This window comes from Miniopterus natalensis, chromosome 8 (genome assembly GCF_054644295.1).
Source record: "Miniopterus natalensis isolate mMinNat1 chromosome 8, mMinNat1.hap1, whole genome shotgun sequence".
Lineage (NCBI taxonomy): Eukaryota > Metazoa > Chordata > Mammalia > Chiroptera > Miniopteridae > Miniopterus > Miniopterus natalensis.
In genome coordinates, this window is record NC_142088.1 from 43003660 (window position 1) to 43016875 (window position 13216).

Sequence of the window (13216 nt, forward strand, 5' to 3'; positions counted from 1 at the left end):
GGTGGAATTGGTGAATCTAGTGTTTCCAGTGGAAGAAGTTTTTTGCTATAGATAGCAGAGTAAGGGGTTTCAGTTTACAAAAGAACCCAAACTACAGTGTTTCAGTAAATCATGCTCATTTGTAACTTGTTTCTCTAGGCTTTTGAAATCATTGCTTTCGCAATATTTCCTTAGGGCCCTTTTCTTCAACCTGGATTAATCTAAGACAAATTACATTGATCCAGAGATGTCTCCAAGTTCTCCTGGGAAGCCCTTAACTGGCCTGTGCTTGTATGGAAAAATGCTGCTGAAGAGGTTTCTGGTATCAGCAAAGATGGCCTAGTACTCGTCCCACCACCTATGTGGTACGATATCAGGAGCCTTGATAAGATACTCTGTCCACCTAAAATCTGCCCCATCAAGCTGGCGAGGAAGGTATTTGGGAACTAGAGAATGCCTAAAATGCTACAATTAGAAGATTCATTCCTTTGAGGGCTTCCTATTTCCTGCTGAAAGTGCAAACACCCATGGGAGGGCTTAAAAAATCCCTTAAACGTTGCTATAAGTTCACTTGGGAATGGATTTCGAAGGTCATTCATTGCCTAATTCTGGGCAGGTCACAAACCTTGAAAACTCTGGCCACACTATGGGGATCCAAGGGAAAGGAAAAGAAAGGATTTTTAGACGGGTTGGGAAATGAAGCAGAGGTAGGACCATTGAAGTAGATAAGGCCCTAATCGCCTCATTCCTGGACTATCAGAAGAGCCTTTTAAGTTTAAGTTGCTTTTCCCTCTTTGTGACTTTACCCCCAAAACTTAGTGAAGTGTTGAGTGGTCTTAGTAAACAGTGAAGACCTGGATTCACTTAGTTTCTGGCAGGAAATGGGATGGTTGTGTTCACTTGCTGAAGGAGAGCCACGCTGCTGTGGGCTGGTTCTCCTTCCAGTAGTGCCCTGACGGTTGTTATTCTGCTTCCTTAAGAGCACACAGATAAAGCTTCAACATGTTTGTTGGATTGAATTGAGTTGGGAACCTTTGCTCTGTGAGGTGGAGAATTGTTGGGAGGGTGGTGTAGTCTCTCTGTTTCGTTACCAGGAAGTCTAGGGCTGGGGTTATGGCAATGGGATATTTTATCTTTCCTTTTTTTGGAGTTTTCCTTTGGGTGTATTGTAAAGGCATTATCACAAATGATTCTAGTCAAAGAATGTGTTTGCATTTGTAGCATTTTTCTAACGAGAAAGTTTAGAGAACTAGGATAATGAATATCTTTTTAAAAAATATATCTTTATTGATTTCAGAGAGAGGAATGGAGAGGGAGAGAGAGAGACAGAAACATCAGTGATGAGAGAGTCATTGATAGGCTGCCTCCTGCACGACCCGACTGGGGATCGAGCCTGCAACCTGGGCATGTGCCCTGACTGGGAATCGAACCCTGATCGCCTGGATCCTAGGTCGATGCTCAACCACTGAGCCACGCCCAGTGATAAGAAATTGAAATTTCGTTCTTTGGACCTGGAGAATTTCTGAACTTTCTAAATGGAAAGCTTAGTTTCAGTTTATTAAAATCCTGAGTTTCTTCATGTCCCCAGTTCTCTGCCGTAGGTTGAGGTGTGAGCTGAGGTCAATAGGAATCCTTTTATGATTATAAAAAGGTGACCATGGCCAAGTTTAATGTGCAGTATAATGATTTAAGGTCTACTCTGAGAAAGCCTGTATATTTATCTTCAATTATATTTTGGTGTTGAAATTATACACTCACAGTGTTCTACATAAAAACTCCAGAGGATCATCTGAAATAGAGTGATTTAAAATAGACAAAAATATAAAAATGGTCATTAGAGGAAAAGAGAAAAATGCATGAAGAAGATAAAAGAAACCAATGGCAGGCTTGGGTTTGGCTCTAACTTGACATGTTTCTTGGAATAAATCTTGATTTTTGGTCTTGCCTTTGACCCCAGACTGGGCCAATGGATACTTGTTCATGGGCAGGAGGCAACACAACCATTGTCCACCCTTGTTCTCAGTGCTGAGCCTCCTATGAGCAAGGTTTTGGAAATTTCCTCTGGATTAGATATTAGGGGAATAAACAGGTCTTATTTGCTGAAGGCATTGATCCTTGAGTATTTTATTTCCTAGGCTGTTAGAATGGTAGAGTTGGGTGAGGTGGGAGTGCCCAGGAGGGACCCCTCCCCCCTTTATGGAGGGATTGCTGAATTCAGGCCTTGTGCTAAATGGTTTACAGGGACCTCTTTAATCCTCACCAGAACCTGATTTTGCAGGTCAGAAATTTTGCAGGTAAGGAAATTGAATATCAGGAAGTTTAAATCCAAATTCACCAAGCTAAGTCAGCTAAGCAACAAATATTGGTTGAATGAAGATTCACTGGGAAAAAGAGAAACAGCTTCTTCCCCCATGGAACTTAAAGTGTAGCTTGGTTTGTGGACAATCAGTGCTATTGCAAAGGTTGAAATGGATGTATCTATTGGACCTTAATCTAGTATTTTCTCCATTAGTATTTTATTTTAGCTCTTGTCAAAAAGTCTGAATTTCTTACTGAATTTAATTAAGAATTTATTTAAATTATTATAATACAAAGGACCCACTCATTTATTCATTGTCTAATTCAGGACTGTTACCCAATTTCTAGGATTGACACAGCTACTGAAAACTCCATTTTTGACCAAATTCTTAATGTGATTGCCTTTTTAAAAAGTGTGACACAGGTAAAATTTCAGTAAGCAATGGTTTTAATTATTTATATGTCAGTTAGAAGAGATTTTATTGTTTATACTGACTAGGATAATTTATTACTGAAACCATTACTTTTTTCCAGCATTAAAATTCTAAGATTCTATTTTAATAGATGGTTTAGAAATTTATAATAGTGAAAGTATGCTTTTACTGTTACTACTTGAAATACAGATTAGCCAATATCTTAGGAAATATACTCTACCTTTTTTTCTTCTTGCTTCTGACAATCATTGCAGGTGAATTTGTAATTCTATTTAAACTGCCTTTAATATTGTACATTATAAATTCACCATATATAGTCAGAAGCCTAAACACCATTTCATTACACATACATATCAGTTGATGACAATATAATGTTGTTGATTCTGTGTCAACAAACTATTGAGTTGTTTCAAGTCATCACAATGGCATTATAACACAAAGTGATGACATTTATAGAGCCTGGAAGTGATTTGGAGACCTATAAATGCTGTTTGAGCCCAGGCAGAACAGACCAGGGCAAAGGACGCCTGGTGTGACAGATAACCTGCTGGTGAGGCATGTTCTGAAGTTCTTTTGGCTGTCTGTTAAAATCAATATAGTAGACGAGAAACAAGAAATTCAGTGTCATTCTACCATGAAAGTCTTTCCAAATATAATAGGTCGTATTTTATAGATTCCCAAGTTAACAAAATCAGCTTTACCTTTGACTCCATATAGGGAAACTAAAATCATGATTATGTTATGTTAGCAAATTGCTTATAATAAAAATTACAAATTTTGATTTGTAGAATCAGGTGTTCCCTTGTAGCCTTTTTTTGGGGGGGGTAGTGTGCAGAGTATTCTCTACTTCAGAGTAATGCTGGATATAAATGTAGTGTTTTGTATAATATGGAGAGGGGAGCAGTCCCGTTCTTTATTGAATTAGCAGACTGCAGTTGACTTCTTAGAGTCTTTATGGCGTCTTATGCAGGTCAGCATGGAAGATGACTGTTGAATTGTTGAATTGCTAATTAGACTCTGAACAGCAGAGTTCCTTATGAAAGTCCACAAATCATCAAGATCTCAAGGCTTTATCCTTTGAAAATCATCTTGGCTTAACCTATATATTAGAATGCATCATATATTGTTCATTTATTGAGGGTCATCTGGGTACTAGGAGGTACTGTGCTAGGCACTGGGATTACAGAGGTATTTATTCCTGCCCTTGGGAGCTTAAGGTTTAGAATAATGTTCTATTCATGGTAGAATCGTAATAAATTACTACCACCTTACTATCACTCTTCTTTTGGTCATTTAATCGCATTTGCTTCTTCTTTTCTTTATATTTCATATATCATGTCATGGTAGGAGAATCTGGAGTTTCTGCTTATAAAATCCTTTCTGAGATATAATTTGTCACTAGGAGAAAAAACACACAAAACACTTTGTAAAATAACAGCAAAAACAGCTTTTAAAAAAGTTAATGACAATATATTTTTATTAAAAATGTTGACTTCAGTTTACCAGATGATTAATTATCAGTACTTATTACCCAAGAACAGGCTTTTAAACTTAATGGTGGAAATCTTTCCACATTCTTGCTGCACAATATTTCTTAAAAATTTAAGAACATTTGTTGTTGGCAGAGACCATACATGCCCATAGCTAAATATTCAAGGTTGAGTCATGCATGTGTGTGTACCTCAACTCATCTCCCAACAAATGAAATAACAAATGAACTGTTGATAAAGGTCAGGGTTTGTGTAAATAACAATATATCGAGACCTATCATAGGCATCAGCACTTTTGATCAGAGTTATCATCAGACTTGCTTACCAATGTGGAAGCACTTGTTATTTCAGAGTAAATGATTTATATATAGTCATATAATATTTATATATGTGTGATACATAAATAGAAATACATATTACACATCATATATATGTAAACATACCTGATGTTTACTTTCTGAAAATTGTACATATTTAAAACGAGAGTTTATTTAGGTCCTAGCATGACATTTGTGACCTATAAACCCACTTAGCAATTACATACTGGTCCAATCTGGATTTGGGCCATGGCTAAATAAGAATAAACTAACCATTTCCTACCAAATTGAGGCTAGGGTGTAAGAAGCTATCTCCTTAAATATGTTGAATGGCCACTGACAGTCAACCTTTACATCTCTCCTCTCCTCCCTCTCTTTTTATCTTTCTTCCTCTTTATCTCTGACTCTTCTCTCATGAGAGTGATGTAACTACTGTGATGTCAAGAACGAAATAATGCTCCAGGGTAAGAGAGAAGGATTGTAGCAAGGTGTTCCTGCTACTCAGTCAAGAATTAGTTACATGATTTAGCCTATGGCTAGAGAGTGACCAAACCCACCAGCTGGGTGTCAATTTCTTCTCCTTTTGCTACTATTGTCGTAATCTCTGGTGTCCAGCCGTCGTTCACTTGGTAACCTGGTCTTCATCTGCTTGTTAAGATGACCATCATAGTACTGATGCAGCTTTAACACGTCTGTATTAATTTGATTTATGGTTCAACACTTGGGTCTAAATAATCAGAAAACCCCTGGTTTGATGCTGTCTATAAAGGCTGTGTTTGGATTAACGTGGGTCTGTCACACCGTTTATAAACCTTCAGCAGGAAAGCGGCCCGCCTGTAGATGTGTGTAGTTGTTTATTTTTCATGAGCGTCTCTCTCTTTTCTTAGTGTTTGATTTCATTTAACCATTTTCCAATAATTTATATTGCTAATTAAGAAGCCATATAGGAATACTTTGGGCAATTGGGGCTGGAAAGAAGCCCTTTAAATTGCGGTGAGGTATAGCTTTTGCACAGGTGTGTTAAATCGTGAAGTGCTGAAGAGTGTTGACTCCTTTCCTAAGTAGTCTGATTCTTTGGTCCTTAGTTGCTGAGCAGGCAGACTCTCTTAAATGTCCTTGTTTGGAGAGTGTTCTTTTCAACATCTCGCATAAGTGTAGCTCTTTGGCCATTAAAGAAGTAAATAACCAGTTAGATCCTTGGGGGCAGTGGGGGCGAAGGTCTTATTTTTCTTCCATGTGGAGGAGGAGCTCATCTTTAATGACCTCAGCAGACTTAGCTGATTGAGAAAGCGTCGCATGAGTTATTGGGGGAAGTATTGGAGAGACTAATACGTTACAGGGCTTGGCAATTTGCTGGCAGGAAGTTTTCATTGCTGAGTGTTTTTGGTAAAAACTTGGAAAATTTTTTGAATGTTTTAGGCACTTACATGATTGTATATATATACACACACACAATAGTAACTGTATGTGGCCGGGGTAGGGGAGGACATTTGAAGGAATTATTTTTTGTTCTGGTAATTATACAGATGTGAAAAGCTTGCACCACAAAGCAGGTGTGTTTAGGACTTTGTTTTTCATAGCACCGATCCTTTACATTAATGAACTGCTTGAGGATTTTAGGTTTTTTGACTTTTTTTTTTCCTGGTATGACTCCCCCCGCCCCAAGTGGGGAGGCCTGTGGACGGACTGTGGAGCATTCCAGGGTGAAATAGGCCTCCCTGGAACTTTGATTCTTTATCACACTCCCAGGGGAGTTCATTTCAAGTTGCTGGTACTAGCAGCAGCGGCCTGATATTGCCCAATCCCAGGCTCTCTTATTGATGGGTAGGAGGGAGTGGGATTGCTGTTGAAGAAATTTCATTATCTTTAGAAGGGAAAAATTTATTATAGGGGTTTTCCTAGATGATCTTTTTCATGTGGGTTAAGACGTTTTGAGCTCTGAATGTCCAAGCTGCTTAGAGGTTCTAAGTTGTTCTCAAGTGGGGGTGGCACTGCCACTCTCTAGGGGGGTTTGGATATGTATGGGGGTGTTACTTATTGTCACAGTGACTAGGACACGGGCACTACTGGCATTCCACATGTGGGGGCCAGGGACACTATACATCGTGCTTTGCCCAGGGCAACTGAATAATTGTTTTACCCTAGATGTCAATCCCAGCTTCTCAAGAACCCCTGAGAAATGAGGTTTTATATATAATGCTCTGCAGCGTTGATTGACACTGGGAATAGGGACAGGAAGTACTCAGTGAAAAACAAGTGGGATGTAAGAGGAGAAAGGCAGGTAGCTAGTGTTAGATGAAAATAGGGAAAAGTAGCGCAATTAGAAACGGTGGAAACTTAATTTCTCACTTCTCAGAACTGAGGAGCTACTTTGATAGTGCATCACATTATTCTGCTTGCTTTTGACCATTGAAAAGACACTTAAAAATTTAGTAAGCAATTATTTAAGCAATTTTTGAGGTCAACTGACGATTTGGAGGGTTGACTGAATTATGTAGGCTGTATGCTCAGACACGTCAGCTTGGAGAGGACGGTGAGGAAAGGACACTAAGATAACTTTGGTGGACCCTGTGGACCCTGTTAGCCATTTGTAATGCGGGTGGAGCGGCTTTGGATTAGGCCTGGGGCAATCGGAGGGGCTGTAAGGTGAAACCCACCTCTGCTAGCAGCCTGTGGGTGAGCTGCTCACTGAGCTCGTGCTCTGGGCAAGGTTCTGGGGAGTGAAGTGGAGCCCCAAGCTCTTCTCATGGCCAAAGTCTGTACCCTAGTCCAGGCTTGCATGTGCCCAGAGCACCCTTTAGTTTTAACACAGTTACTGGTACTTGTGATCTCTAGGATTTCTCACTCTCAGTCTGTTTGGTCATGCTGTTCTTTTGCTTGGTATTAACGACCCTTTATTTTCCATCTCCCCAGCCTTGTGGTTCACCACTCTACAAGAGGTTCTCTGTGTTTGGTCCATGGAGATCTGCTCATTAGGCTTCACCTGCGCTAGGCTTCTCTCAAGTTGCTTGGGCCCTACCCAAGGCCTGGTCCCTCCTGCTCATCCCCAAGGCCCCAGTGCAGTGCTGTTTTTCTCCACGAAGGCTCCTCTCATCACTCCAGACTGCAACGTTAATTTTTTTCTCCCTGAGACCAGTTGGTTTTTAAATGCCGTGGCTGCAGTGTGGAATCAAAGCATCTACTGTCATTTGGCACAGCTTTGGAGTCAGACTACGTAGATGTGAATTCTTGATCCACTGTCAACTAGATGTGAGATTTGGTCAAACCTCAGTTTCCTCATCTATGAGATGGGCTATCAGTATTATCTTATAGGTTTGTTGCGAGGACAAGCGAGATAATCTATAGAAAAGACTTAAAATACTTCTGGCACATAGTAAATTTTGGGTAATTGAAATGTGTCATTTGCTTTTTTTGGGAAGAGGGATGAAAAAAAACATAGGCTTTTGAATCACAAAGAGTCCTGGGTCTGAACCAGACTCTGATATTTTCTATCTCTGTGACCCTGAGGGAATTTTAATGTCCCCGAGGATCAATTTTCCCTTTTATTAAATAAGTGCCACTTCATAACATTCCTAAGAGGGTCCAGTGGATATGTATAAAGCCTGACACATAGCAAGTGCTCAATAAATCGCAGCTATTTTTGTTGCCTGGCTGTTTAATTTATAATTTATAGATAAGATTTGTAAACTCTATGAAAAAGGACCATATCTTAGCTTTCTTTATTTCTTCCACAAACCCTAGAACATTACGTTTGCTCATAGCAGATATGGATTTTGGTGTGGCGTTAGTGAATCTGACATCAGATTCTTTTGTCTCTTCAATTTTTAATTGCACTTAAATGATGTGTGTCCATGATCACTCATCAGCTGGCTTCGTGGGTTTTGCTTCAAAGTCTTTGACTTCTTGAAATGTCCTCTTACTATTGTTTTGCTCTACCAAAATATCAGGGCTCTGAAGCTATAATTTGGAAAAAGCAGTCAACTCAATCAATGGTTTGTAAACTGGGTTGAAAAAAAAAAAAAGAATTCTGGCCACCTATTTGGTGCTCTATTATAAAACCAGGCAGCAAAAATACTGCACAGAAGGAAAGCGGTAGGTTGGTTTGCTGAGCATGTCTTGTTTTAGTTCCATCAACTGAGTTCTTGACGGTTCCACTGGTTGACATTAGGCAGACAGGGTCTTCCACACAATTTGTTTCCCTTGGCTGCAGTATAAAGTTTTGGAAATAAGCAAGCAACTAAATCTTCAAAAGAGGACTGGCCCTGCTAGTGTGCATAGGTGTGAGGATGACAGTGAACCATCACCCAGCTTCTAAACTTCAGATGTCTACCGATATTCAAGGGAATACAAATAAAGTACAGAAAAAGTGAAGTAAAATTATGGATGAGTTAAGGAATTGCCTCTTAAATTTATTTGTCTCTTTGAGTTCAATAAAGTAGACCTATTAAAATGTCATGTAGTTTTACATGTTTTTAAAAAGAGCACATGCACCTCCTCAGGTAGACCAAGTGTCTGGAAGGACCAGCACATGTTAAGAGGATCTACTGGGAAAATAGGATTTGCCATGGAAATGACCTTATTCTGTTAACTTTCGACAATGTTCTCTTGACTGCGACTTGCCTTTCTCTTCTAACAAGAGAATGCACGAGCCAGAAAAGAAGCTTACAAGGAAAGGGTGAAAAAATGAGACTTATCTGTATGTCTCAATATTTTTCTCTCTTTTTAAAAAATTTCTGGATATTCCTCTAATTAAATTATTCCAGATTTCATTTGTTTGGTGTAGATTTAAAATAGTAAATTCAAATTTAAAATCTCATTATTTGCCCTGCTGGCTTTCTATAGCTCTGATATGTAATCATCCCAAAAGACTGAATTTTACAAAGAGGAATCTTTATTACCTGATGAATATGTGTCGACTGTTTCATGTGTCCCCAGAGCGAGGAGCTGTAAAAGATACAGAAGTGGTATCTTCAGTCCAGTGCTGTTCTCCATCCTGAAAAAACAAAGACTTATTCCCTCTTCTAGGCGCTACCAGCTACTCTAATATCTTATCTTAACACATTCTTAGTCCACCGCTTAGACCAGAAAGTCTGTGAGATGGCTATTTATGTAGAAAGGATTACTTTTGCTTTTTCCCCCCTCCAGCTTGGGGTTCTACAAGTTTCAGAAAATAAGTTTATCCTTACATCTACTATATTTTTTTGAAGAGAGTGAAACTCGTTTTATTTAAAATTTTGTATTTTCCTGCATTGCTTTTGATTGTTGCAAATTCTCCTAAGCCCATGAGTTTTTACATGCAATGTTTGCTGCCCAGTAGACTATTAGTATCCAATTGAATTATATGAGCATAAGGTATGGATTCCACACCAGCCCAGTTAATGAATTCAATTAATGTTGATAGCAACTTTGGAAAAAAGTCAAATTTTTACATTTATTCTTTTTTTTTTTTTTTAGTTTTGTTTAAAATATTACAGATGTCCCTTTTTCTCCCCAATGACCCTTTCCGCCCTGTCCTACCCCCCTGCCCCAGTCCCTCTCCCCCATTGTCCGTGTCCTTGGGTTTGTGCATATATGCATATAAATTCTTTGGTTACTCTCTCCCCCTCCACCCACCTGCTCTCCTCCATCCCTCTGACATTTGTGAGTCTGATCTATGCTTCCATGTCATTGAATCTATTCTGTTCATCAGTTTAATAAGTTTTTCATTTATTCTTGAGTTTGATAGATGTGTGTGTGTGTGTGTGTGTGTGTGTGTGTGTGAGAAAGGGAACATAGAGTGGTGGTCAATCTAGCACAGATGCTGGAACCAGAACTGTCAGGTCCAAATCTTTGCTTTGCACATATTTTCTATTTGATCTTGGGCAAGTTACTGAACTGCTCTATGCCCCAATTTCTTTATTTGTAAAGTGCTCATAATAATGATATCTGTCTCATAGGGATGCTATGAGGATTAAATGACTTAGAGTTGGCAAAGGGCTTAGAACAGTGCATGCCATTTAAGGACCACATGTGCATTTTTTCCTCATGTGTGCACCATCTATTTTTATTCCTGAGAAAGCTAGTGCTGGGGTGGTAGGGTTGTCCATATGGTTCTAATGGTTCCAGTCAATAGCTGCCTAGTTCTAAAAGTTTTTAAAAAATTTTTTTATTTCAGCATGCATTATGTTTTCTTCCTTGGTTTTTATTAAAGGAAACATATATTAAAGGTTATTGTTTGTAAAACTATTTTTTGGTTAAAACTGGATTGGTTGAATATGGATGTTTAGAGACCACTTGTTGAATAAATTTTGCTCTATTTAGATTTTTTCTCTCCCATAAACTCTATGTTTGGCTCTAGTGTATGAAATCCACCCCTACTTCTATTGTTTTTTAGACTTCAAGTTATTGAACAATAAAGCATAGATAATGTCTAGTAACTTTTCAAGGGGTTGTAAGTAAAGGCTACTTATTCAAAATAAAACACTCAGGCCTGGCTGGGCGTGGCTCAGCGGTTGAGCATCGACCTAGGATCCAGGTGATCGGGGTTCGATTCCCAGGTTGCGGGCTCGATCTCCAGTGGGGGGCCTGCAGGAGGCAGCCGATCAATGACTTTCTCATCATTGATGTTTCTCTCTCTCTCTCTCCCTCTCTTTTCCTCTCTCTGAAATCAATAAAGATATATTTTAAAAAAAGTTTAAAATAAAACACTCAGGAAATAAAGTGCATATCTAAAATCAGAACTACCTGCAATTGTTATCAGACCAGATCTAGATCTATTCACTAGCAGTTTAAAAAAAAATTTATTGAATTTATTGGGGAGACATTTGTTAATAAAATCATAGGTTTCAGGTATACAATTCTATAACACATTATCTGTATATTGTATTGTGTGTTCACCACCCAAAGTTAAGCCTCCTTCTGTCACCATTTATTCCCCCTTTACTCTCTTCTACCTCCCCCATCCTCCTTTCCCTTTGGTAATCACCATACTGTTTTCTGTGTTTCCATCTGTTTGTTTTTTAAACAGCACATATTCTCTTTATAATAGAATGAATGAGAGGCTTCTGACACTAGTGGGGCATTTTGGTTGATTGCTAAGAGGCCACCCAGCAATGATAGAGTATTAGTTTGTTTTTTCTGGATAGATATTTCTAAACAATAGTCATTTGGGAGTTATAACAGGCATGGAAGTTAATATTGAAAAAAGTGAATTTGACAAATGAGTTATCATGGATATTTTGATAAATTGAGTGAATTTGGTTTGATATATTACTTTAGATAACTATTTGGAGATGAAGTGTAAAAGCCACTAATTATAAAGAGTTATTTAATTGCAAATATTGCCTGTTACATAAAATATACATTTTGTGTAATTGATTTTAAATAACTGGCTTTGAAGTGCTTTAAAAAAATAAGTTTTGTGTGTCTATTTTTGTGTTTTTTTCCATGATGTGTTTAATTTTGTATTTTAGCAAAATTAGCAAACCTCAAAATTTGACTTGCAATAAAAGTTGCTTAAGAAATACCACTGCTAAGTAGCAGAATCAGGAGCTAAAGCAGTGTTTGCTGTTTTAAGGCATTAAATCCTTGGGATGCTTTTTCACATAGCAGAAGCTATCTGATTATTCAAGCATACTTAACATTTCTAAAAATAGACTTGAATTTGTTTGGGGAAAAAGAAGAAATAGCTCTAAATATATGTTTTCAAGACAGGCAATATATTGCTCTGAATTTTCTTCTGTATACTTAGTTTCTAAGTTTATGCTTCTCCTTTTCTCATATCAATATTAAGTTCTTTGTAAGTGGACTGACCTTTAGGTTGTTACAATTTTTCAACCAGAAGTTATTAGAGACTGTGGTAGACAAATGTACTGAACTTTCAAATGTAATATGTTGGATTACTAACAATAGACCTAATTGATAAAAGTGATTTAATATATGTTGTGTTAATAGCTAAACCTCCAAAGCCCCTAATCTCCCATGGAAATATTGCTTTGTAGAATAAAATCCAGTGAGAAGTTCTGGGATTCCAGAGTGAATTTGTACATTCCTTAGGGGCATTTTTGCAAGGGAGGTTGTTGTGTTTTAAAGGTAGTTGATAAGAGACCTGCACCACCAACCCCAGACCTGCACCACCAACCACCATCACGCATTAGTCTATAGAAGGTATTCGGGTGTACGTATTCCTGTACCACTCGGTACCACCAGTTAGCCAAGGGAAGTTTCTGACCATTTGCAGCATACATTATAAATCAGGATGTCACTAACAGACAATCAGATTTGAACATTCCATGAACAAAGTAGCCTATATCCCCTAGGAATAGATCACTTAACTATGTTTATGTCATGCTGTTGATATGCCTGCATTTAGACAAGTCAGGATAGCACATTGTTTATTTATTTTAAGAGTAGGTAATTGATCTGTGTATTTACCTAATTTGGGGTTAACTATCCAAAAATTGAAATGGGTAATTTAGCACGATTGCTTAAGTACATGGGGAAAATACAGTTATTCTTCCAAACCCCAAATTACTTCTCTCCCACCTTGGGTTTGTAAAAGAATAATTTTGAGTCTTCTCCAAGCTGGCCTGGTGTTGGCAGCTCTCTTTAGAAAAATTTCTGCTTGGCACACAATGCATGAAGAGATTACTGGTCAGATATTTGGGGAAACTCAGAGGATTTCCAACTGCCAAATTAGTCCCCTGGGGAGACCCAGGAA

General features: G+C 38.3%; 1 protein-coding gene across 1 annotated transcript in view; it reads left to right on the forward strand.

Moving 5' to 3' along the window:
- LRP2 (LDL receptor related protein 2) overlaps positions 1-13216 on the forward strand; it is a 181232-nt gene that overhangs the window by 19853 nt on the left and 148163 nt on the right. The gene's annotated exons all lie outside the window — the stretch shown is intronic.